The sequence below is a fragment of the Myodes glareolus genome, chromosome 1, assembly GCF_982192425.1.
Source record: "Myodes glareolus chromosome 1, mMyoGla1.1, whole genome shotgun sequence".
In the NCBI taxonomy this organism is placed as follows: Eukaryota; Metazoa; Chordata; class Mammalia; order Rodentia; family Cricetidae; genus Myodes; species Myodes glareolus.
In genome coordinates this window covers 14,195,750-14,220,233 of record NC_142026.1, presented here as the reverse complement: position 1 = coordinate 14,220,233, position 24,484 = coordinate 14,195,750, and the positions used below count along the sequence as shown (strand labels likewise).

The 24,484-nt window shown below is 42.2% G+C and overlaps 1 long non-coding RNA gene across 1 annotated transcript; it reads right to left on the bottom strand.

Annotated features, from left to right (window-relative positions):
- Positions 1 to 238: 238 nt before the first annotated feature.
- Positions 239 to 4,494, bottom strand: LOC125416485 (uncharacterized). Its single transcript, XR_007236901.3, has 2 exons — positions 4,410 to 4,494; positions 239 to 476 (listed from the first exon to the last, which is right to left on the bottom strand). It is a non-coding gene; the product is annotated as an uncharacterized LOC125416485 (long non-coding RNA).
- Positions 4,495 to 24,484: the final 19,990 nt, after the last annotated feature.

Sequence of the window (24,484 nt, the reverse complement as noted above, 5' to 3'; positions counted from 1 at the left end):
AAGAGAATGCCCACTGTGGTATGATATGGCCCTCACAAGGGAAGAAGACAAAAGAGAACGACAGGAAACCTAAGCACAGATGACTCACTTATCTGTGAGGTTCACTGCTTAATGGCTGGGATGTCTAGACTAAGTCCATAGGTAATCATGCGTGGGAACAGCCACAATTTAAAAAATATCATAGAAACAAGCAGCTCATATCTGCGTTTAGGATAAGAAACCGAGAGTAAAATAGATATAACTCCAAGAGTCCACATTTCTTTATTCGCTTTTGCTGATTTCCTTGATTTGTTCTTTAAAGTTCAGCGGGTTCTTTAGGTTATTCATCCCACTGCCGAGACAGCTCTGAGAGTCCCTGTCTAACTAAATGATGTCCCCTCACTGATGTTAGACACAGCACTTCACCGTCTTCTTCCCGGCATGGATGTGCAGACTGAGTCCTTCACGGGGACATGGCCATCTCAGTCTCGAAGCAGCTGAAATGGAAAGTTAATCCCCTAAAAGCTGAGAAGAAATTCATCTTTACTCCTTACCAAAATCATGGGAGGCAAGACACACCCAGCTAAAATAAAAAAGGAGCCAAATAAAATGACATCATTTACGCCAGGGAAAGTAGAGTTAATTTTGTCCTTGACCCATGCCTATCAAATGTTGGCTTTATATAAAGCTTTAGGTTTTCACTTTAAGATTTAGGTGCCTTCCTGAGTTAGTTTCTCTTCTTATGCTTAGAGAAAACCGTCTGGCCAAAAGCAACTTGAGGGAGAGAGAGTGCCAGCTTATAGTCCATCTCTAAGGGAAGCCAGAGACGCCCATACAGGAACCTGGAGGCAGGAACTGAAGCAGAGCTGTAAGGAGCACTGCTTACTGGCTTTTACAACCAGCTTTTTGATATGGACCAGGTCACCTGCCTAAGATATACTGTCTGTGGTTGACGGGGCCCACCAGATCAATTATCAATCAAGAAAATGTCCCATAGGAATGACCACAAGTCAATCTGATGGAGATGATTCTTCAACTGAGGGGCCCTTTTTCTAAACGTATCAAGTTGACAACCAAGATTAGCCAGCACAGAAAAACGCATGTAAGAAGGGCAAGTAAGATGCCTCAGCAGGTATAGGCTTTTGCGGCCAAAACTGACTGGCAATCTGAGATCCATTCCTGGGACCCACATGATGGAAACCAGTAATAGAAACCAAGAGTATCAGGGCTCCTCCCTTCCCCCATGCAAATGTGTCTCCTACTTAAAACCTACCATGACTGCCCATTGCCTTTATCAGAGTCAAATCAATTCAACAAAGTATCTTTGCCCTTGTATGACCTTGAATATGTTCTCCTCCCCACCTACCACTATCCAGTCCTTTCTAGTCTGGCTCCTCACTACCTCGTCGGCATCCCACCATGTCAAGTGGTCCCTTGAATGCTGAGCTAGAGTTTTCCAACTGGTTTGCCAAAGCCCCAAGACCTTTGGGATGGCTGGAGGTAGACCCAATCAGCAAACCCAAGTTAGCAATGACAACAGAAATATGAAGGAGTGCAGTTCTTGTCCACAAGCTGATCTACAAAGCTGTCAGCCTCTCCTCCACCAAGGGACCTTCATTCGAGATATCTACACTACCCAGAATTCACTTCTGATCACTTTACCTGCTTAAAGACTGATACTCAACTCTTCACCAGTTCTACTAGGTCCTAGAACCAAGGAGGTGTCCTGTGACATCCCCTATTTGTTTAATGAATCCCGGCCCACAAAGTTCATGACATCTTTTGAAGCATCTGTGGACTTTCCAATCGTTCTCCATGATACCCATCTCCTCCTCTACACTGCCAGTGGAGCAGCTACTCAGCCTCCCTCACCCCTTAGTCTCCGGGGGTGAGAACAATGCTGGCATATAACAAGCCCTCAGCACATTCTTGTGGTTGAGTAATTCTTGGCTATTGCGAATCCCCAGAGTTAGATAAATAAAAATAACAATTATTATATACATGTGATCTTTTTTTAAAAAAAAGTCAGTAAAATCCCTTTTTGTTTGAAAATAAAACACTGAAAACAAAAATTCAGTAATTCAGAAAAAATGACTCAGATCCCGATGGGATTGTTAATGACAGCTCATGGTGGTACTCAGATATAAATCCAGCACTCAAGAGGCTGAGGCCTGAGAATCAAGAGTTTGAGATCAGAGAGAAAGACAGAGACAGACAGACAGACATTCTGACGGACTTCCTGATCTTTCCTCTAATTAGGGTTCATGCTCTGTAGGGAAAGTAGGATTTTTTTTCCTTGGAAAACTCTCAGGACAACTGCATCAAAGGCAGACTTTAGATGGCCTTCGGTGCTGCCCTGACCCGCTGCTGTGGTCCCCACAAGCTTGCATCATAGCCTGATGCTCACCTATGAGGGGAGCTGTAGCTATGAAGATTCCTATCTGTCCTGCATCTTTCTGTGCTTTGATGTGAGATTGTACCGACAATGACAAAAGGAAGAGTTTTAAAAATATGCCAGGGTAACAAAAGAATTGTTTTTGTTGCAATTTTTTTGGAAATGTCTAGTTCTCTTCCTGGGTTTTTTTTTTCCTCTGGTGACTCTACACAATCTACAGATGTAACGAAAGTGGAAGGAATCGCTTCTGTTAAGAAACACGAGAAAGCATATGTATCAGCCCCGTGTAATTCCAATTTCTTGTTCTGTGCATCATGTGACATTTCTGATTATAAACCGATGGCCGGCAAGCCTTGGTATGGAAACTTTTGTAATGCAAGCGTGTTGTTCATAACCATGGGCTGGCTGGAAACTGTGAGCCTCTAACTGGAGAGGGAACTATTCGGTCTACTTTGTGTAAATCTTCAAAGCATAAATTAAAAGCAGAGGGTGTGCTTTATGGTTTCAAGATCTAAGGGCCTCGGCCACACTCTGTAAATCTGCCTGCGGTGTGGAGGGCAGCTTATCCGGTCGGCCAGCCTTATCAATTCTCTAGTGCTGTTCTACTCTGAGATGACTGGGGTAGAGAAAAATGTACCCTGCAATGAGAATTCCCATTTCTGAAATGCAGCTCGAACCCTGAGGCCAGACGGGGTGTGCTTTAGCGTCTGTTTTCGGTGCCCTCTGTGATACATCATGCTGAAAGTTTCCTCACTCAGAAAATATTTCAATCTTCCTGGTTTTGCAGGGCCTATATGAAAAAGGGCTCGGTATACACAGAAACGATCTCTCAGACAGCACTTGAAATGTATTTATTTTCTTTCCATATTGCCTGAATAATTTATGCGGTGTATTTTACTAGTTACCGAGAGGAGAAACTTAAAGTCCGGTTTTTATTCTGAGTTCAGAAAGTTTCTCTTCTTCCTTAAATATCAAGGCAGCACTCAGAATGTCTTTAGGAACAGGACAGTAAAATAAAAGATGCATAGTTAATATATAAACAGAAAGTTCCATACTTACCTGGTGAACTAAAATGGAAAGACACAAAAGCTCTAACAGGGGAACATTACCACTGACCCAAAAGGCATGAATTTTTCCTATTCTTCTGTACTAGCAGGGGAAACCAAGATGTGCATTTAGACATAGACAACAGGAGGCAGTTTCAAAGTAGCTCATGTAATAGTGTCGATACGGAATAGGAAGGATTTACGCTGCCATTTCTTCCTCCCCAGCCCACACCCCAGTGAGTCTGAGGATATCCTTCCTGGATATGAGCATGTTCTCCAGGGTAAAAATTAAAAAGCCTCCACACCATCCTCGTATCTATTATACAGCTAAAAACTTCCAGTTCTTGTCTTTTGAAGACAAACACGCAAGTGTTTATAGGTGAATTGAGACCCACACCCATATATGTGGTGTCTGGCTTGGGTCTGTTGGTTTTCTTGCTGTGCTGGGGATCAAAGCCATGGCCCTGCTAGGCAGGTATCCACTAGGTGATACCACTGTATGATATTATAAGTCCAATGATATTACAGCCCGTTTTGCTTTAAAATAATCTGGGGGCAGGGGAGGGGAGGAGGGAGAGAGTGGCGGCACCCTGGAGGAAGATCGGATACGCATTGATCAGTATACGAGAAAATTGATAGCTACATGGGACGATTGAATTTTTTCCTCTCTGCTTTTGTATATTTCACAAAGTTAAGAAAACAAAACAAAATGACTCTTTACCACCTAAAATCTGCTATAATTCCATGCATATGTGCACACAGGCGGTCCTAATTGAATTCGCTGGGTTAAAAATAATAGTCCGTCAATAAAAGGAGGCTATGAAGTTGGAAGGGAAATGTGATGGGAGCTCAGGGTCGGGATAGAGAGGGGAGTGAGGGATAGAGATGCTCAAGACACATTGTATACATGGATGACATTTTTAAATAAGCAACAATTGAAATAAATAAAAATTCTAATAATACTTGTGGCTTGGCATGGTGGTACATACCTGGACATCATACCTGTACTCCTCTCGTGCAGAAGGCTGAAGCATCTCAAGATGAGGGATGGCTGGGGCCACAAGATGACATCCTGTTCTCAAAAGAGCGGCAGAAAGGCCATGTAATTTGGACTAAATAATTTACCTTCCAACTTTACGTCAACCTCACAAGCCCCCAAGGTCACATCCTGATTTCATCCTGGAGTTTTTCTTCCCTTAACTCAAGCTATTTTCTCTCCACGAAATATTCTGCCTTGCCATTCTGGACTCTGGTGTGTGTCACTTTCTCAGTCCGAGCTCGCTATTCTGTACAATAACAACTTCGGGTTGAAGAACCTCCCAGACCCCTGCCAGCCCATAATTATTGGGGCCAACTTCGGCCACTTACTTCTAAAGACAAAGATCTACTTGCCAATAAAGTCTGTGAGTTGGAGAGCTTGACCACAGTCTGAGCAAAGACTGAGAAGTGCCTGCCATATCGCGTTGCTTGTGGAGTTCTGCGAAAATTAGGTCCCACCCTTTTTATATTTCACTCTTTGTGGCTTCTCGGAAACTTGCCATGTCAAAGGAAAGCTGATCTAAATAATCTGTAAGGCCCACTTAGCGACTTTTCCCCAGAGAAGTGTTCCCGGGGGAGGCTTAGAGACTGAGAATGGACGGGTGACTGGCGGAGTTTGGCTGAAGAGTGTTATGAGTCTAGGAAGCCCTGGAAGATAAATGACTAGATGCTCTTGGCTCTCTTTACCACCCCAGCACTATTCTCTGTTGTTTCAATTGACTTGCAGTAAATATTTTGGTTGCCTGGATTTCCATTATTAAATGTTAACTAAAGTTATTTGAAAAACACAGAAATCTTTTGGAAACCACTGCGTTGGACAAGAGTAGCTTTTTCTTCCTTTTAAAAAGAATTGCTCTTATTTTCTGATGCTAAAAGTCAGATACATTAAGAAACGCGATGGCAGTGATTCAGTCTGCACCCCTGTCCCCTCCTTGCCCACTCACCATGGGAACCCCAACAATAGGCATGCTACACTCTGTGAGCCCTTGATACTAAATATAGTTGTTTCAATCGGGGGGACGATTCTCACAGGGCTTTACAGCTTGTATAAAAATCAATTAGTCTTATGGTTAAAGTGAGATTAAACCCGAGGCTCTGTAGACTGACTTCATTAGAATTTTCTTGGTTGACAGCAACAGAAATGCAAACTCAATTGTGCTTGAACAAAATATAATAATTTGTTAAGTCATTAAGTTAGAAGTCCGGAGAATGATGTTTCCAACTGGCTGGGCACAAGACTCGGAGAACATACTCAGACCTGAAACTCTCTAGCTTCCCGTTGATTTTTGTCTAGACTATTTTTATTCTTGGTATCTCCCAGCAGCCTGCCCCTATATTGTTTCATTTTGGCAACCCTATATGGGAGTCAAATTTTTTTTTTAAATTTCAGAAAACTCCTCAGGAAATATTTTCACTGTCCTAGTTTGGATTGAACCCATGTGTGATCTAATGACAAGAACCAGGGAACCACAAAGCTCCAATGGCCCAGTTCAAATCAAAATTCCACTCTTCCTTAGGTCAATGATGTCTGAGCTTATGTACTGAAAGAGAAGAAAGAATAGTTTTTTACAGGGAAACTACAGTGTAGTTCCCTCTCAGTAAAAGGCCATGTAGTAGAAGGGGGATGTGGTAGCTAATTGGTTAGTAGTTGGCTACATATTTTTAGTTTCTTTTCTTTTTGCAGGGATTGAACCCAGGCCTTGTGCATGTGAGGCAAACATTCTACCACTAAGTTAAATCCCTATCTTAATACTTGTTAATGAATCTCCTATCTAAGGCTAGCCCTTGAATAGTTCTCCTTATAAAAGGAATATACGTAACAACGACAGTAGCAGGAAGGACTCATGAGGACAGGGAGAGCCACAGATTGGCATTGTTGGAGAAGGTAGGACCACAAGAAGAGTGTTCCCATGGCTATGTCTTCTTCTCACTCCTTTTCCTCCATTCCATCTCTGTTATGATGCGAACTGCCTTGATCCAACACGTTTTCCTTCGACTCTGATAAGATGTGAGCCCAAATGAACTATTTCTCCTGCAAGGTATTTAGCTCAGGTATTTTCGTCACAGTGAAGAAAACAAATTAATACAGAAAATACATACAAGGCTCCTCTTTACTCTTTACAAATGTTCAAAACCATTGCCTGTCAGATCCCTTGGGTGAGCCTCACGCACCAGTAACCAGCCTGCTAGTCTGCTCTTCCTCCACAGCTGTTGATACAGCATGGCTTGTTCATTACTTTGTTCATTTTCTTGTCTTTGAAACGACGGAACTGTACAAACTTCAGTGTTTGCCAAAGGGAAGAACTCATGAGTTATCATTCTCTATCTAAATAAACAGATATAATAGAAATCTCATTTCAACAGCATAAAAGTGTTTTATTGTTGAATGTGATATCATTTAGGATAAGTACTCTGGGCTTCCCTGCTTATAAAAATTATCAGTTTGACTTGATCCAGCTGAAGTCTTACCTCCTTTATAAGCCCTTGCTTCAGTAATCTGCTTGTATTAATGGCTTCCATTTTCTTGCTCTCACAACCTTGGTTTTTCTCCAGAAATATCATGTCACTTATTGAGTCATTACTATGTACCCACTGTGTTAAATGTTTTTCATGAATTATCTTATTCATTGAACTCATCAAGTCAGATCATTAAAGAAACTAAGAAACTTGGTATCCAATGTCATATAACTGATAAATCAGTGGAGCTTTTAACCCAGTGTGACTCTTGAGCCCATGTCCTTGGCCATCTTGGTCTACAGCCACTTGTGCAGTTTGGATTATGCTTTCGTATGTAGGAAGAAGGCTTTTGTAGATGCAACCAAGGCATCAGTTGACTTTGAATTCATTACATAGTTGATGGATGGCTGAGCCAATATTATTGCATGATTCCTTTAAAAGTAAAGATGTGCCTAAGGTTGGTGGGAAAGGAAAAAATCAAAGATCTTCAAAGCTCAAAGGTTCAGCATACTCTTTCTGGCTTGAAGATGGAAGGGACCACATGCAAAGGCCTGAGAGCAGCTGTCAGCTTCTCTGAATGAAGTCGAACAACAGGCAGAGGAAGCTGAGCTCTGCCTGCATTCTGAGAGAGCTAAGAGTCAGAGTCTTCGCTAGAGACTAGGCCGGCCTGGACTCAGGCTTCCACGACCCTAATCGGAAAAGTCAGTCAAGCCTACCCGGACTTCTGACCAATTGAACTACAGAAGAATAATAATAATAATAAAAGAGTGTTGTCTTAGTTGTTACATTTGTAGCAATTTGTCATACAGCAATAGAAAACTGACATAAGTCTTTTGTTGTTGAAGCTAGGCTAACCCATGGGAAATGGCTAATGTCCACTGCTGTGGTCCATAAAAAGAATTACTTCTTCAGGTTACATTTAATATTTTCTGGGTGTGTTCAATCTAATATTGTTTGCCTAATAAATTCTCATAGACCTGACATCTTAGGAGGATGCTGGACATGTCTGTGGACTACCCAACCCATTGTCCTTTACTCCCAAGAATGTACACCAAAAGCTGCTGGCGGTTCGTCCACCATGCAGCAGAGAGCGTGTCCTTTACTCTTTATCCTGCTGTCCATTATGGTTTGAGTCTGTGTGCAAGGGCGAGCTGTTGTGTCTCAGATCAGGAGCATAGTTGTTTCCAGGACAGTACTTTTTTTACAGGAATAAGTAAACATTAAAATTTATAGTGTTAGTCTTGGGGTATATAAGGTTAATATTTAGTTGTACAAAATCTTATGTCGGATTTTGTTTTATTATAACCACTAGAGAGACAAGGTGTTGTTCAGTTTAAACTGTACATCAGGATTTTAAATTTTTTTGTCAAACTAAAAGAGCAGTAAAAACGTAAGGAAGAAGGAAGAGAGAGAGAGAGAGAGAGAGAGAGAGAGAGAGAGAGAGAGAGAGAGGGAGAAGTGAATGAGCAGTTGAGAAGTATCAAAAAGTTTTCATGCAAAGAGAACTGACTTAGTTGATGAGGTAGGAATTCAAGCCATCTGTTCAAAGCAAAGAAGAACCTGGACAAGGTGATGCACTGCGTCCACCCCACCACTTGGAAGTCAGAGCCTGGCAGCTTGCTGAATTCAAGGCCAGCCTGGGCTACTTAGCAAATCCCAGGCCAGCTGAGGTAATATAGTGAGACCCTGTTTCATAAAAAACCCAAACAACAACAACAACACAAAGGGTATCATTGACATAAACTCTTCGTTATGCAAGAACCCAGAAGTTGTGCTTGTATTTACTTGACAAACTTTTTTAAAAATTCTTGTTTGTTTTCATTTAACATTTACAATGAAGATCAGAAGCTACAAAAGATAAACTCAATACAAGTCGGTGCATATTTTGATCGCATGTATGCGGCTTTGAGGCAGTCAACCCAAACTGATTCTCCTGGTTGTCACGGAGGGAGTGACACTATCACATCAAGACTCTCTGTGAGTCTAACTGAAAGTCTAACAGAAAGAACAAATCACATGCTCTGACCACTGTCGCCTGAAAGGCTGTGCATGAAGGTCACTCCATCCATGCAGATAACCTGAAGCTGTAGTTGACTTATAAATTATAGTGACCACTGCACTATATCCCATCAACTTAACAGATACTCATGGTCATCTTTTCTTATTAATACTTGAGTCTATTCCTGGAGCAACTTATGTTCACAGATTTCCTTCAGTAAGTTTTAGAATCATCTTAATCCTTCTACTAACTAAAGTTCAACCATATATGGTACTGTTTAAAGAGCAGCTAACCAAGGAATACCAACACAATATTCAGAACACATGCAAAGATCTTTTAGAAATACATATAGAAAAGAGATGGTTGTCAACATTTTCTTTGTAATAACTTATTCCAAGTGTCTCCCTTCCTTTCTAACACATCTTAAAAGGTCTTTGTTTCTTTCTATAATAAGCAGATCCATGCTGCATAGTTTTAGTTTGTTCTACTAACCAGGAAGACAAAGGAATATTTTCAAATCTATTAAGGGATCCAGCTCCTCTTACAGAATATTGGATTTGGAAGCAACATAGAAGTCACCCAGCATAACCCAAGCATGGATGTGCTCCTCTTTGGCAACATCACCAAATGCTTTTACAGCTTTTGTTTAACCATGATAGTAATCGTCAGTTTGGATAGCTCTGGCCATTAGAAACTTCAACCTTATATTGAAATAACATTTACATTTCTACAGTTGCTATCCACTGTCATGAAAGTCAAATTGCACTGAAGATCATAGCTACTTTATTCTCCCCTTGCCAGTCATTATTTAGTTATAGGACTTTAGTCACTGAAAATCCTCGCTGAGGGTTTTCATTCTATGCGTTGCTCATCTGTTTGGATGTCCACAGAAGCAATCCTTACGGGCAGGATTTTAATTTCTAAATGGTTTCAGCATCTTTAAAGTTGTGGTGAAGGTTAACATTGACGGTCAACTTGACAGGATGTAGGATCATGTAGGTGACGAGTCTCTGAGGATGCCTTTGATGCCTAGATTGAGTTAGTTAAAATGGGAAGGTATTGTGAGATATTTGATTACACTATGTAAAGATGTGTCACTGTGACTGGTTTAATGAAAAGCTAAGTGGTCAATAGCTAGACAAGGAGACTAGGCAGGACTTCCAGGCAAAAAGAGGGGATGAAATTAGGTGCAGCGAGGAGATGCCAGGAGACACAGAACAAGTCAGAGGTGCAGGATGATAGCAAGGTAAAAAGCCACATGGTAGAACATAGATTTAGAAATGGTGGTTAGTTTAAGATATAAGAGCTAGTTATGAACAAACCGAAGCTTGTATAGGCCGAGCTTTCATAATTAATAAGAAGTCTCCATGTCATTATTTGGGAGATGGCTGGTGGGACAGAGAAAGGCTCCTTACAAGAAGGTTTGCTCTGTATGTAGGTAATAGCATCCCATGGGCTGGGATCCTAGGCTGCAAACAAAGAAAGTACAAGCATTCATCTCTCCCTGCTTCCTGACTGTAGATGCACTGTGAACAGCTGGCACAAGGTCCTGTTGCTGTGACTTCCCCTCCACGACAGGCGACATCCTGAAACTGTGAGCCAAAAAAGAAATCCTTCCTTAAGTTGACATTGCCAAGGTATTTTGTCACAAAATAAAGACAAATAAATAATACAGTTGTTTCTAAAGTTCCTTCTAAAGCAATTCGCATGAACTCGGATTACAGAAATAAGTTATACTCTTTCGGAAGTTTTTTTTTTTTAATTCCTCCAGATACAAATGTGAAAACTAAAGTGTCAGAGTAAGCGACAGTAATATCAGCACGGTGATACTGGCGGTGAATGTTAAACACATGCACACACGTCTTTGCAAAGAGCACCTGCAGATGTAAAACCAAGAGTGGTTTCGTTACCGAAAAATTTACTTGAAAAGCCATATTAAATCACTTTATATGACATAATCTTAGCATTTTCCTTTTTTAATTTGCAAAAACGTGCTTCTAGAGGATGTGGCTAATAGTGGTTATGACTGTGCACGCAGATTGATCCTCTTTCCCTTGTTTCTGGTGACTCTCTGTGAGCTTTCTCACACTATCTGTTCTCTGAGAACGTGAAGAAACTGGATTTATAAATTTAGAACTATCAAACAAGACTGCTCAGTTACTGTCTTTTTCCACCAAGGTAGGGAGGCTTCTTCATTGGGATCTTTGCTGCCTTTCTGTTTCTCCATGAAGTTGGCCTTGCTGGAATGGCCACATTCTCTGTGGAGTCACAACTGCTCAACAAGGCATGCAGCAGGCAGATGGGACTCCATTGGTCAGCAATCTGACTTGCTTTATTCCCTCATGGAGTCACTTTCTCTGCCTTGGGCCCCACTGCTCTGCACTTGGAACGCAGCCCAGTATGTGCTATTTTAGGCGGGACATCTTTCAGCTCCATGGATACCAAAGTGGGGAAACAATGAAAATATTTTTTATTTACAAAGGTGTGTGGTAGCTTGGGGGAAATCAAAGACCTTTCTTCTTGCTAAAAATAAAATTTCAGCTAGGAACAAAAGCAAATTTGGGATATAAACCATATTCCTTGCGAAGACATATGCTCCAACATTCTAGTTATGTGTAAAATTTGCATGTGCATGTTTAGCAAGAACAAATATATCATTACTATATTTTTGAACATCTTTAAAAAACAAAGGTAGGAATTATAATGAATAAGAATTGGGGTGATTGTTTTTGGCTATGGACTTCAGTTTTTTGAGATAGAGTGTCTCTACATAGCCTAGGCTATCCTGGAACTCAATATGAAGACCAGGTTGGCCTCTAACTCATAGAATTCAGCCTGCCTCTGCCTCTTGAGTACTGTGCTTAAAGGCATATGCCACCAAAAAGTTCTCCTGAGTCCTTTTTAAGTTGTGTAATTCTGAGCCAAAGGAATAATAATGTCATCCAGCACATTTGGATTATAGATATAAAGATGAAGGCACAAAAATTTAAACACAATCAAGTCAACACAATCAAGTTTTACTACAATGATAAGGCAAATCAAGAGGATTAATAAGCAAAGTGCTTCCTGCCGGGTTTTCCTAAGCCAGATCACGCGTCCTCAGTGTTGGATGGTAATTACACCCAGAAATGCTCCCAAATGTTGGGTTAATTTTCAGCTGCCTAAGATTTTCCTCTTAGAACAACAAGGCAGCTTAGACTTAGCTAAACAACTTTTGGGCAGCTAAACATTACACGAGTCATATGCAACAATGGACTTCCTAAGAAAGTTCTTGGGAGCGTCAGCTTTCTTCGACGCTTGAGGGGACGCCGCATATATTTGTGCATGACACATATTTTCACATTTATTTATTTTGTGTGGGGGTGAGTTGTGGAGTAGAGGTCAAGGGGATGGGAGGAAGGCTTGTGCCATGATATACATATAGAGTCAGAGGACTACTTTTGGCAGTCTATTGGAGGCTGGGGAAGGGGTGTGCACCATGATGCTCATGTGGAGGTTAGAGGACTACTTTTGGAAATCTCTTCTCTCCTTCCATCCTGTGGGTCCCAGGAAGTGAGTCCCAGTCAGACTTGACAACTAAAGTACCTTCACCCGCCGAGCCATCTTGCCAGTCCAGCTTTCACTATTAACGACATCCTTAACCCAGTCTGTAGCAAAGCACTTGCATCTCATCAAAAATGGCGTCCAATCTGCTCACAACTTCTTCTTTGTCTTAAAATTAAATAGTATGTGCCATTTCCTCTCACATTGTATTATGTGCTATGTGGGTCTTTGACCCTTACTGCCTTCTTTTATGTCTGCACCTCTGAAAGGTTCCTTTGAACTTTGCTGCCCAGGCAGAAAGTCTAAGACTTAAGCCGTCGGTGGGAAAACACAAAAATGAATCACGAAAGCCGATGTATCATTTGGGAGTATGGAAAAACAAAACAAAACTGAACATTTCAAGTCAAAGTAGACAGGGACCGGCGTCTAGGACTGAGGAAATCCTTCTGTGTGCCTGCAGCCCCGGGAATTGTCACCTCTGGCTTGCTGAGGCAGCAGCACCAACCACTCCCAAAAGAGAAGTTTGTTGAACACTTTGGTCATGTGTTCAACCTGGTATTCCGTGCTTGGAAGATGTGCATGATAGAAACTGAGTGTTGAGCCACACTCCTAGGGATTTTTCTTCAGTGGAGGAGACAAAACCAAGAATCCGAAGCAATCAGACTACAAACACGACATTAGATCTCTTCAACAACCACTACTGGCTCATCTGCCACAGTAGCCAGAGCTCCTCTTTCTCTCTGTGAAGCAGATTGGTGATGCCCAATGAGGGCCACAGACATGGTGAGCCAGTGCCTGTCTGTGAAGGCCACAGACATGGTGAGCCAGTACCTGCCTGTGAGGGCCACAGACATGGTGAGCTAGTCCCTGCCGCTTCCCAGAGCTGACTGATATGTTCATCTGGAGTTCATTATGAAATACCAATGTGTCTGTTCTAATTGCACTTAATTTTAATTATGTAACTCAGGTCAATATTTTTGAACCTTTGAAATAGAAGTGTGAAAATGAGTATTTTATATGAAAGTAAGTATGAATTCCTATAGGAATATAATAAAACTGTGACACTTAAGATATTGCTGTTGAATCATGTCTTGGCAAAGCAACTATAAAACAGAAAAAAACACTATGCAAAGGTCAGCAAACTGTTCCTAAATAGACATAGAAAATATTTTCAGATTCATGACCAATATGTCAACATGGATTCTGTCACAACTCTTATCTGGGTCATGAAAGCACAAAAGCCTTGAAACAAAATATTAACAGCATGCGTGCACACAGAATCCACACTCAAGAGACTGAAGCGTGTGGAGGGCGAGTTTGAGGTCACCCCGTCTAAGGAGAGACCCTGGGAAGGGTGGGGGAGGGGAAGGAGGAGAAGAGAGGTGCCTGCATTTAAAGGGAGTGGGGTGCTGACTCTGTGGGCACAGCACTTTCCACACAAATGTGAGGACTGGTGTTGTGAAGGGCAAGACTAATACAAAAAGCTGGTGGTAGCCTGCCACAGTGTCAGCATTCAGAAGGTGAAGGCAGAGGATCCCCCAGAACAAACTGCCTAGTTAGACTCAACATGTTAGTGAGTTTTGGACTCAGTCAAGAGACCCTGCCTCAGTGAACAAGGTGAAAAGTAATTGAGGAAGGCATCTGCTTCTTCTTCTGCTTCAATTCTTCAATGCTGCTTCAGGTCTCTACATCCATGTACATACACATGCATGCAAACCTTCACACACACACATACACATTACAGACACTTGCAAAAAAAAAACAAGCAAAAAACTTCCATTTATGAACACTGAAATTTGAGTAGTATACAATAGTCTCATGTAATAAAGTGTTATTCCTTATTTTTTCAACCATTTTAAAGATCTAAAATGGGGCTAGGTTTGTAGCACAGTTGGTAGAATACTTACATAGCACACACAAAGTCCCGGGTTTGATCTCTGTCATGCTTTGAATGAGAATGTGCCCTATGGGCTCTGGGATCTGAATGCTTGGTCCTCAGCTGGTTGAACTGTTCAGGGAGAAGTAGGAGGTATGACCTTGTGGGAGGAATGACGTCACTGGAGGTGGGCTTTGAGAGTGCCAGAGCCTCTTGCTGTCACCAGTGCATTCTCTCTGCTTAGTGCTTGAGGTTCAAGATGTGAGGCCTCAGTTTCCTGCTCCTTCAGTCATGGCTTCATTTTCCAAATCTGGACTCTAACCCTATTGAACTGTCGGCCCAAATAAGCTCTGTCTTCTCTAGGTTGTCTTGGTCATGTTGTTTCATCATAGCAATAAAAATTAACACAACATAACCTCAACACAGCATAAACCAAGAGTTCGCCTGTAATCCAGCACTGGGGAAGTGGAGGCAGAAAGACCAAAAGTTCAAGCTAAATAGCAAGACCAAGACCAGCCTGAGATATATGAGACCCTATCTTTAAAAAAAATCTAAAATCTATTTTTAATTAGACACGCGTGTGCGCGTGCACACACAAACCTGTGATATGCAATGGCATACAGTAAACAGTTCCACTGCAAATGGGAGTGACAGGAAAATAATATAGAAAGGTAGACTCAGGCCACACTAACCCGTGGCCTCCCATCATCAGCATCTGGGCACATGGTGCCTAACGTGGGCTCCAGTGGATTTGGGCAGTCCCACCTTTATGGCTTTGCAGTTTAAAATCCACCCAGTCTCTCTATTGACCTGGGGCCACACTTTGTCACCACCTTCATTCAGCATATACTCGTTCTCCCAGCATCTCCAACACCTTGAAGTTTCTATTGCAGTTTTGGCTCTACTGTAGGGTTTTTATTGCTATAAAGAGATACCATGACCACAGCAACTCTTATAAATGAGAATATTTAATTTGGGTGGCTCACTTACAATTTCAGAAGTTCAGTCCATTACTATCATGGTAGGGAGCACGGCAGCATGCAGGCAGACCTGTGGCTGGAGTAGTTGAGAGTTCTACGTCTTGCAGGCAAAAGGAAGTCAACTGAAAGTCACACTGAGGGAAGTTTAAGCAAAGGAGACCCCAAAGCTCACCCTCACAGTGACAGACTTCCTCCAACAAGACCACACCTCCTAATGGTGCCACTCCCTCTGGGGGCCATTTTCTTTCAAACCACAGGCTCTATCTACCCTCCGAGCTTTAGGCTTTATCTTCTCAGGCCTGCTTGCAGGGCATCTGACTCTTTTGACATTTCCTGGCTCCCTCACTTTCCTCTGACATCTCAAGGCTAATTTCTATGGCTCCTTAACTCTTGGTCTTCTTCATACTTAGAAAATTAGCATCATAAAAATTAGGCTAGTGCCTCCTACCATTTTATAAGGTAGTAAGGTCCCTCTGGACCACAGTAGCATTAACCTCAAAGTGCTTCGTGGCTGAGTTTGATGAACAAATATTGGTGAATTCCTGGGCAATGTAGACGCCCTAGAGGTACTCCCTTCTGAGAAGCAAGTCTTTCAAAAAAAGCTGAGCTCAATCCTGAGATGCCTTCAAGGCATCATTCCTGTTGGCCCAGTGTACCTGCATTCTTTAAACAACTGTCTCATCTCTTTGCTTCCCCCTTTTCCTTGGTTCCAGTTTTCACCATGCTTCTGTACATGCGTGTGCGTGCGTGTGTGCGTGTGTGTGTGTGTGTGTGTGTGTGTTTGGGTCAGGGATGGGGTGGGGGAAAATCACTTATTTTATTTTTTTTCCAAATCCTTTTCTTCTGTTTTTCCATTTTAATTTCTCACTGTACACATGGCTAACGGCAGCCAGCAATATCTACACTACAGTGTGAATGCTGGGCTGTCTTGAAATTTCCAAATAAGTCCGTCGTCATTTAACTCTGCATCTCACAGTCTCAGAAAGTCGTCTGCCATGGTGTAGCATGAAGCCACATGAGTACAGTCAGCACTGCCCTTAACACTCTCACCTGCTGAGCTCCCACCACAATTACCTAGTATTAAGCTCTGCTTACGCATGCTAAGACTTCTAGCCCACATTCTGAAAAGTTTTTGAATTCCTCCCAAAAGTCTGTTCCAAAGCTTTTAAATGACCCTACTCACCTGCAAGCAGTTTTCTGTTAGTCAGCATTTCTAGGTACTGTGACCAAACAAACCCCTGGGAGGGACAACGTAAGGGAAGGAGATCTTGCTTTGGCTCACAATGTCATAGTCAGATCACTATGCTGGGAGGGCACAGCAGGGGCATTTACACCATAGTGTCACGCATGGCACGAAGCAGAGACGGAGTGGGTCCCATAGCCTGCTCTTTCCTCTCCCCCATTTCCTTCCATGAAGAATCCCAGTCTATTGGATGGTCCTGCTCGTACTCAGGATGAGTTTTCTCTTCTTACTGTATCTGCCCTGAAATTACATCGCTCTCCTTCCACCTGCCCAGCCAGAGTAGGGCTGTACCACATCTGCAATTGTTTCTCCTCCAACCAAGTTGGCAATAAAGCCTGAGTTCAGGAAACCCCCTCTCTCTCCAAAAATGACCTGCATTGAGGATCGGGCTTGAATATATAAAATTGAGAAGATGGTAAAACACATTCAGTCTATAACAAATGTCTTCACACGATTTTGAACAGTTTAATACATATTTATAACATCAGCACTTTCTAGAAAGAGCCACTAGCTATTACTTCAAATTTCCAACTTAGTAACTACAATTGCTTCATTGCTTGCATTTTCTCGCCATTGGAACACATCAGGATATTTGAGCACTGAAGAATAAATCTTGTTTATTTTCGCTTATCTAAGAAAGTGAACAATCCTTTTGGGCATGCCTGCTTGTCACATTTTGGTAGCACAATTTTCTCACCTGCCCTGGCTTCTCATTGTCCTTTTTAACTCAGAGATGTACCAAGAAGGGAAAATCATAAAATCTATCTTAGTTGGAGAATAATTAAGAATATTCAGTTTAAATCAACTGTCTTGATAATTTTTGCTTCTCATTATTTTGGTTTTGACTTTTATCAAGTGTATAATAAATAAAAAAGTTAATGCTTTATATTTATGGATGATCATTTAAAAACTTCCTTTCTGCTACTTAGACATGAACTATCTTTTAATACAAGAAATACATCTTCAAAATAACCAAGAGAAAAGCAGTCGTATGATATAGACATCATGTTTTCTCTCTTAAAGTTGCTTTGACTCCTGCACAATGGCCTTACTTTAAGATATTGTGAAGGACGCAGAAGTCGAAGCCAAATGGAAGTCATCCTTCTGACAAGACGAGTGCTCAGGGGTGAGCTCAGGGGTAAGCATCCTGCTGTACCACTCCACAGGAACTCTACGGGAGGAAGCCAGACATCTCTGTTACGGACACTCCAGAATAGTTGCAGACTACTGCTTTGCCTCTCAGTCCTGGGGAGAGGAAAGCGGCTCATTGACAGGCATTGTTCAATCAGCTTATGGTAACGTGTTCCTTTTAACCTGAAGGTTTCTGTACTGGAGGCCAGCCATCTTGCTTGCTAAATTGTGTGTGGTCCCAGAATATCCAGCATGGAATAAAAGGCCAAGTTTCAAGGTTCAGCAAGTCAAAAAGAGCAATCACAATCTTGAGTACTAAGTAAGGTGACAGGGCATTCAAAAAAAAATTAATAAAAACATCTACACAGTTCACAAGCCTGAGGGTGAGAATTAAGTTTTAACCATAAAAGGAGTTTGTCATCACCAAGAGACTCGGTCCCCTGTTCATGACAAGAAAAGCCAATTCTGTATATGGTAATTGGCAGAAAAAAAAGAACAAAAAAATGCATCAACCATTTTCTTTTGAGGATATGAATATGAAATACAAGTTTGAAGTTGGTTCATGTCTTAGATATGTTATTGATAGGTACTACTAAATAAGTACTTTTTTGATAGGTTCAAACAGGCACAAGTCACTGAATCCTAAATCCTAAAATGGGTAGGGATGGTACAGATGCAACCACATGACGTTGCCACCACTACCATTTTGCAATGTGGCAGCCATTAGGGTAGAAATTTATTTCACAGATTTTTTTTCCCTGCTACAAGATCCTGTGTGTAGTCTCCAAACTTATCTAGATGCATCCAGGAAACAGTCATCTTGATATATGTTTGCTATATTTGATACTTACTGCTATATATACTCTGGCCTTCCTCTTGAGCTACCAAATCCCTTAAGGGCCATGAATAAGCAGTCACTGCAGGGGGTACCTATAGAACATCCTGATAAATGCCACAGTGCTTGGACCTCACACAGTTTGGCCTTCACTCTCTGCCACTAGTTCACCACTGTCAAGGCTCAAAAGCACCACAGAACCATCCTCATTAGTACAAGTGGCAAGGGTGACATCCTTTTGGTCTAATGTAGCAGCGGACTTGGGGAGTAGACAGCTGCTCCTACATCTGCGTTATAGCTTCAAAGACTGTAGATACTATCTTTGAAACGGAACAGACCTCACACAATCCAAGCCACCAAACTGTGCTCAGCATTTTGGACTCAGGACTACAGTTTCAGCAGAACAGAGGCTCGTCGCTGTCAGTTTCACTTTAGGAAAACTACTCAAAGACTAGAGAAATGTGTCTAGCCCTGGCATCTGGGAGGGCCTACCTGTTTCCGAGACCGGCTTATGGAGACGGCCTCTTCCAAGCACTTCATTACTTTGTACAGCGAATAATGATCAGTCACACCAAGCCACCCACAAACTGCTGGGCTCTTCACAATACCAGGATTAGGGACGCTCTTCTTTGGACTTACTAGATTTCTTACAATCTTATTCTTTTCTTTGTTTTATTTTATTTTATTTTAGATTTTCTTTGAAGTCATCAATATTGATGATTGAGCTTTTTTCCTCCTTCAGTGGAGTCCTCTGTAACACTGTTAATGGAAGCTGGGTATGGCTGTGAATGCCTTTAATCCCAACACTGGGGAGTCAGAGGCAGGTGGGTAACTCTTCCGAGTTCTAGGCTGGTCAGGACTACACCGTGAGTTCCAGACCCACCATGACTAAATAGTGAGGTTCTATATCAAAAAACAAAGTATTACAGCCTCCTCCAGGCTCTAAGGCAAGCTTTGACCTCTGAGTCATCTGTGGAAAGACGGATTCCTTCTTTAGAAGTCTGTTTGTATGTCTGGGTCTTACTCCCTGCTCCCCTATTCAATTTCAAATATGTCTTCAGAGTTTGTATTACTGTTTCCTACTTTAAATCCATTTCCCTGGGCCAAATTCCAGACTCTCCTTCAGCCAGACATTCTTCCTCCTTTGTCAAACCTCAGTGTTTGATTTCATGACAGGTACATGAGTAAGTCGCCAGGTGCTTTGGTTGTGGCTGCTGTGGAGGCTTGTGCAGCAGGCTTGCTGGGGTCTGGAGTCGTGGGCCTCCAGTCAACAGCAAGCTGTAGGTTCTGGACTGCTCACTATCAATTGTGCCGTTTTCATAAGGACAACAGTCACGTTGGTCAGGGCTCACCTTAATGAGCTTCTAACTAACTCAATTACTTCTTTAAAGACTCTGTCTCCCATTAAGGTCTCAATGAGAGGTAAAGGATTCAATAGGTGGATCTGCGGGGAGGGGAGGAGGGGGGACCCTTCTGACTTTACCAGTGCTCTTAGCAGGGACTCAAAAATATTCAACGGGCAATCTAAATTTACTATTCAGCAGTAAATAGCAAAACCTTAGGGTAGCTTGGCATTGAGACTACAATTCTGTGTGTGTAAATGGAAAGCCAGAAAAAAGAGACGGCTGTGGTACAGAGGTGCCAGCATCAAGACAAAGTTAGCAAATGAAAGGAACTTTCTCAAAAGGAGGGCAGCTGCCGAGGGCAACCGAAAGCTTCCTGTAAAAGCTTGACTCTGGGACAGATGTGCTCAGTAACACGGGAACCACATAAATCGAACGTGTGCTTCTGTCTCAGACACCAGGCCCAAACTGAATGACCCAGGTCACCGGTCAAGATCTGTTCATCTGCGTGTCTCAGAGCCAAAAAATTCCCCAAACATTTTCATCATCTTTACGGTAACTGCTGGATGTCATCCACGTCTGCATTTCTGCTGGTGGGAATGAACGGGAGGAGGCACGCTGCTGAATGAAGCTCCCACCCCGGATCTGAAACATGTTACTTCTCACATTCCACTGATGAGGACAGTGTCTGCTGTGTATCTAATGGCGGCGGGGGGGGGGGGGGGGGGCTGTAAATGCAGTCTACTGAGCTTGAGAAGGGAAGGCTCCCTGGAGACATCTGGCAGCCCCTGTCATTCCCCCGTAAGATATTTTAATGTGAGGAAAAATGATTTCCTAGTAAGAATGAAGTTAGTGTCCTCTATTGAAGAGATGACAGTACTATTTGGGAGAAAAGAATCAGTGGAAATTTCAAGAGCTACCAAGATAAGGGTCTCTGTAGAGAAGTGTTGAGTTAGAACCACGATGAAGAAGAAAAACATTGGAGTGCCCCGATCCGTCAGAGCCATTAGAAACGGCTTCACACAGAAACTAACTGGCATCACCTTATTTAAATACTGATTATATTAAACAATAGTAGACCGTATCATTAGCTACCAATTAGCGAATAATCATTCAATTCAACACCTAGTAAAGCTATGGTTATAGTACTTATTTCCTGCAGTGTCTTTTTTCCTCATTGGATTTTGATTAAACGTTCTTCCGATTTCAGTCTTTGACATCATACCTCAAGAGAAACAATAAGTTTTCAAGCAGCAGACTGGTCGGAAATGATATAATACTGGAGAAGCAAAGAGGAAAAATTAAAATAACTGTAAGAACTTATGTACCAAAAAGCTGCCCAAAGTAAAATGCTTTATCAGACTCAAAATGGAAGAGCCACAAAGCAGACTTATAAAAACACATAATCCGTGGGCTGTCAAGATAGGTCAGTGGGTAAACATGTGCTGATAGCTAAACCTGATAGCCTGAGTTGGATCCCTGGGCCTCACTTCATAGGAGAGACGCAACTCTGTGGGGTGTTCTCTGATCGCAGAGGTATGCCATGGCATGTGTGCACCCCCCCCCACATGCATCAACACACAATGAATGCTAAATTTTTAAAAATAAAAATACACAATATAATTCTCAATTATAACTGAAGCATAGTGCCAGAAAGGATAATTTTTTTAGTTGTTTATTAGTGTACCGAAGCTATGGAACACACAGGAGCCCCTCAGCAACTGCTCACATGAAGAATGAACAAACAGCTGTCTCTCCTTAAACAGCCGTGATGCTGTGTGACTGAACGCTAAGGAGCTGGAGGGTCGTACTGATGGTGACAGGCAGAGCAAGACAACAAAGCAACGTCGATGGCTATTGTCTTAAAATAATAAAAAGTTCACCTAGCAAATGATTTGAACAGTTCCATTACTAGAAATTTATCCAAGAAATAGAAATCCATACATTCGAAGAATAATTCATTCATGCAATAAACAGAGACGAGTCTCAAAATAATTACCCTCGGTGAAAGAGCCAGGCGCATTGGGTATAGGAAACTCTTGAAAATGCAAACTAACCCAGAGTGGCAGAAAGCCGACTCCTGGGGAATTGGGCACACAGGAGGGAAAGGTGACTCTAAGGACCAGAGTACTTATGGATGAATCACCGTCTTATCAGCTGTGGCCCACTTTGTGGTGCACACATGTCAACCCTTATCGGAGTGTAGATCACAAACGCAGTTGACATATGAAGGGAATATGTTAGAGAAAGCAACAAACCGTCTTTTATAATACCCTAAAGCTCTAATCACGGTGCCTCTCACTCCTCTTCATCCTCTTAATGGGAGCGTCCAGAATCACAATTTGCTGAACTGTCTGAGTAGATTGCTTAAATGGTAACTTTATCTAAGTACTTTTAATGAGGTCAAGCTTAAAGCAAACAAATAAAACCAATCAAAAAAACACACGCCCCTGCGTCCAACCCCCCACCCCCACCCCACAACAAAATCAAGCCAGGCTTGGAGAAAAAACAGTTAAAACAAAGATTTTCATTCGCTGAAGAAAATTATGTTCCCATTTATGATGTTGCTGACCTGCTTTAAAAAAGAAAAAAAAAGCTCAGTCACTTAGGACAAAATCAGAACAGAACGGGTGTGCTACCCAGAATTCCACGCTGTATTTACTTTGTATTGCTCCCCTAAACTGAAGTAGATTAATCATTTGGGTCCTCAACACTTGCATTGTTCTATTTTAAAGTTTGACTGGAAGAAGAAAACAGGCCGACAGGCTTACTGTGTCCATTGGTGATGTCCCGGGAACCCTGCAGAACATTGGATCCACTGGCAGAAACAGGCCTGCTTTGCAACAGAGGATAACTTATCAAATATTTTTGAGAAGGACTGCAAAGGAATTCCTGCTTACACATAATGAACGAAGACATTGCGATTGCTGCTGAATTCCAACCTAAGCCCCAACTAAGTAGATTTCGATAGATGAGCAAGAGAGTTTAAAAGTCTCCAGAGCACTGTGAGAAGCTTCAAAGTGTTGAAGAAAAGCTGTGTTCCTAGACGTCATCTTGTGCTGCAACTATTGCATGACCCAAGTGAAAACATCCTTCGCTTTTACATCCATTGTAACAGGAGCGTGGGCCCTTTTTTCATCCTGGCCACCAGGCTAGCTTAGCCCCGGAAATAATCACACAGAAACTGTATTCATTTAAACACTGCCTGGCCCATTATCTCTAGCCTCTTATTGGCTAACTCTCACATCTTGATTTAACCCATTTCTATTAATCTGTAGATATCACCACAAGGTCGTGGCTTACTGGGAAAGATTCAGCATGTCTGATTCTGGCAGCTCCATGGTGGTTTTCTCCTCTGCTTTTTTCCTCCCAGTATTCAGTTCTGTCTACTCCACCTACCTAAGTTTTGCCACAATCAGCTAGGCCAAGGCAGTTCCTTTATTCATCCAATGAAAGCAACACATAAACAGAAGGAATTCCTACACCAGTTAGTGATATCTGTAGATTTATGGAGCACCTGTTAATTTGTTATTTTTTTCTATTTTGTTTTTATTTTCTGAGACAGGGTTTCTCTGTGTAGCTCTGGCTGTCCTGGAACGCACTCTGTAGACCAGGGTGGCCTCAAACAGGGAGATCAGCCTGCCTCTGCCTTCCAAGTGCCACCCTCCCAGTCAGCTGATTCCTCCTTTGCCTGTCTCATGGCTAGATTTTACTCCAGGAAAGCTATAGCATTAGAGGGTTCAAATCAGCAGACATAAGAGCTACAAGGAAAGCCTATGCCCAGACACTAATTGTTCAGTTTGGAAAATGATTCATGTGCCCTAAATATAATTGTTGCCATAGATGATTAAGCCATACACTACTCTCATGATTAGAGATGGTAAGAATTTAGGTTATGAGTGTTTCTTCAGAAAACAGAATTCAGTTGGTTTTCATGGGAGGACACCGAGGAAAGGTATATTACCAAGGTTGCAGCCATGGATAATCATCGATGCTTAAGCTTCCAAGAATTAGTATCTGAGAAATTTGGTCATAGCTGGGACTGGAGAGAGAGTTCCGCAGTTAAGAGCACATACTGCTCTTCCAGAAGATTGGGGTTCAGTTCCCAGTACCCAGGGACCCATGACAATCACCAGCAACTGCAGCTCTGGGATTTCTTCTGGCCTCCTCTGGCGCCAGCACTCTTGTGCTCAGACCTGCCCCACCCCGAAACAAATCCGCAAGATTTAAAATCTTTAAAAAAAAGAAATACAGAAAAACGTTGTCACTCTAGGCCACGATGAGTAGGATAGAGCCCTTGAGAACGGGAGCCTCCGCGAGAACATCCTGGTGGGAATCTAACGCAGATCAGAGTTCCCCATCTCTGCTCCTGTATTATTCCTGCCCCACCCTGTCCCTAGAGAAGATACATTAAAGTTGATTAGAATTCTAATGGGATAAATGAACAACTAAAGATTGTCCGAGAAAAGATCATTCCACATCCCCTCATCCCACCTCCCTGCCCTATCTAGATCTCAGAACCAATCTTCATCCTCCTGGGGAAATAGTACCCCCTTCTGAAAACACAGGTTCTAGAAGAAAGGGGCTGCTCTCAGAAGGGCAGTTGGGAGTGGGGTGGA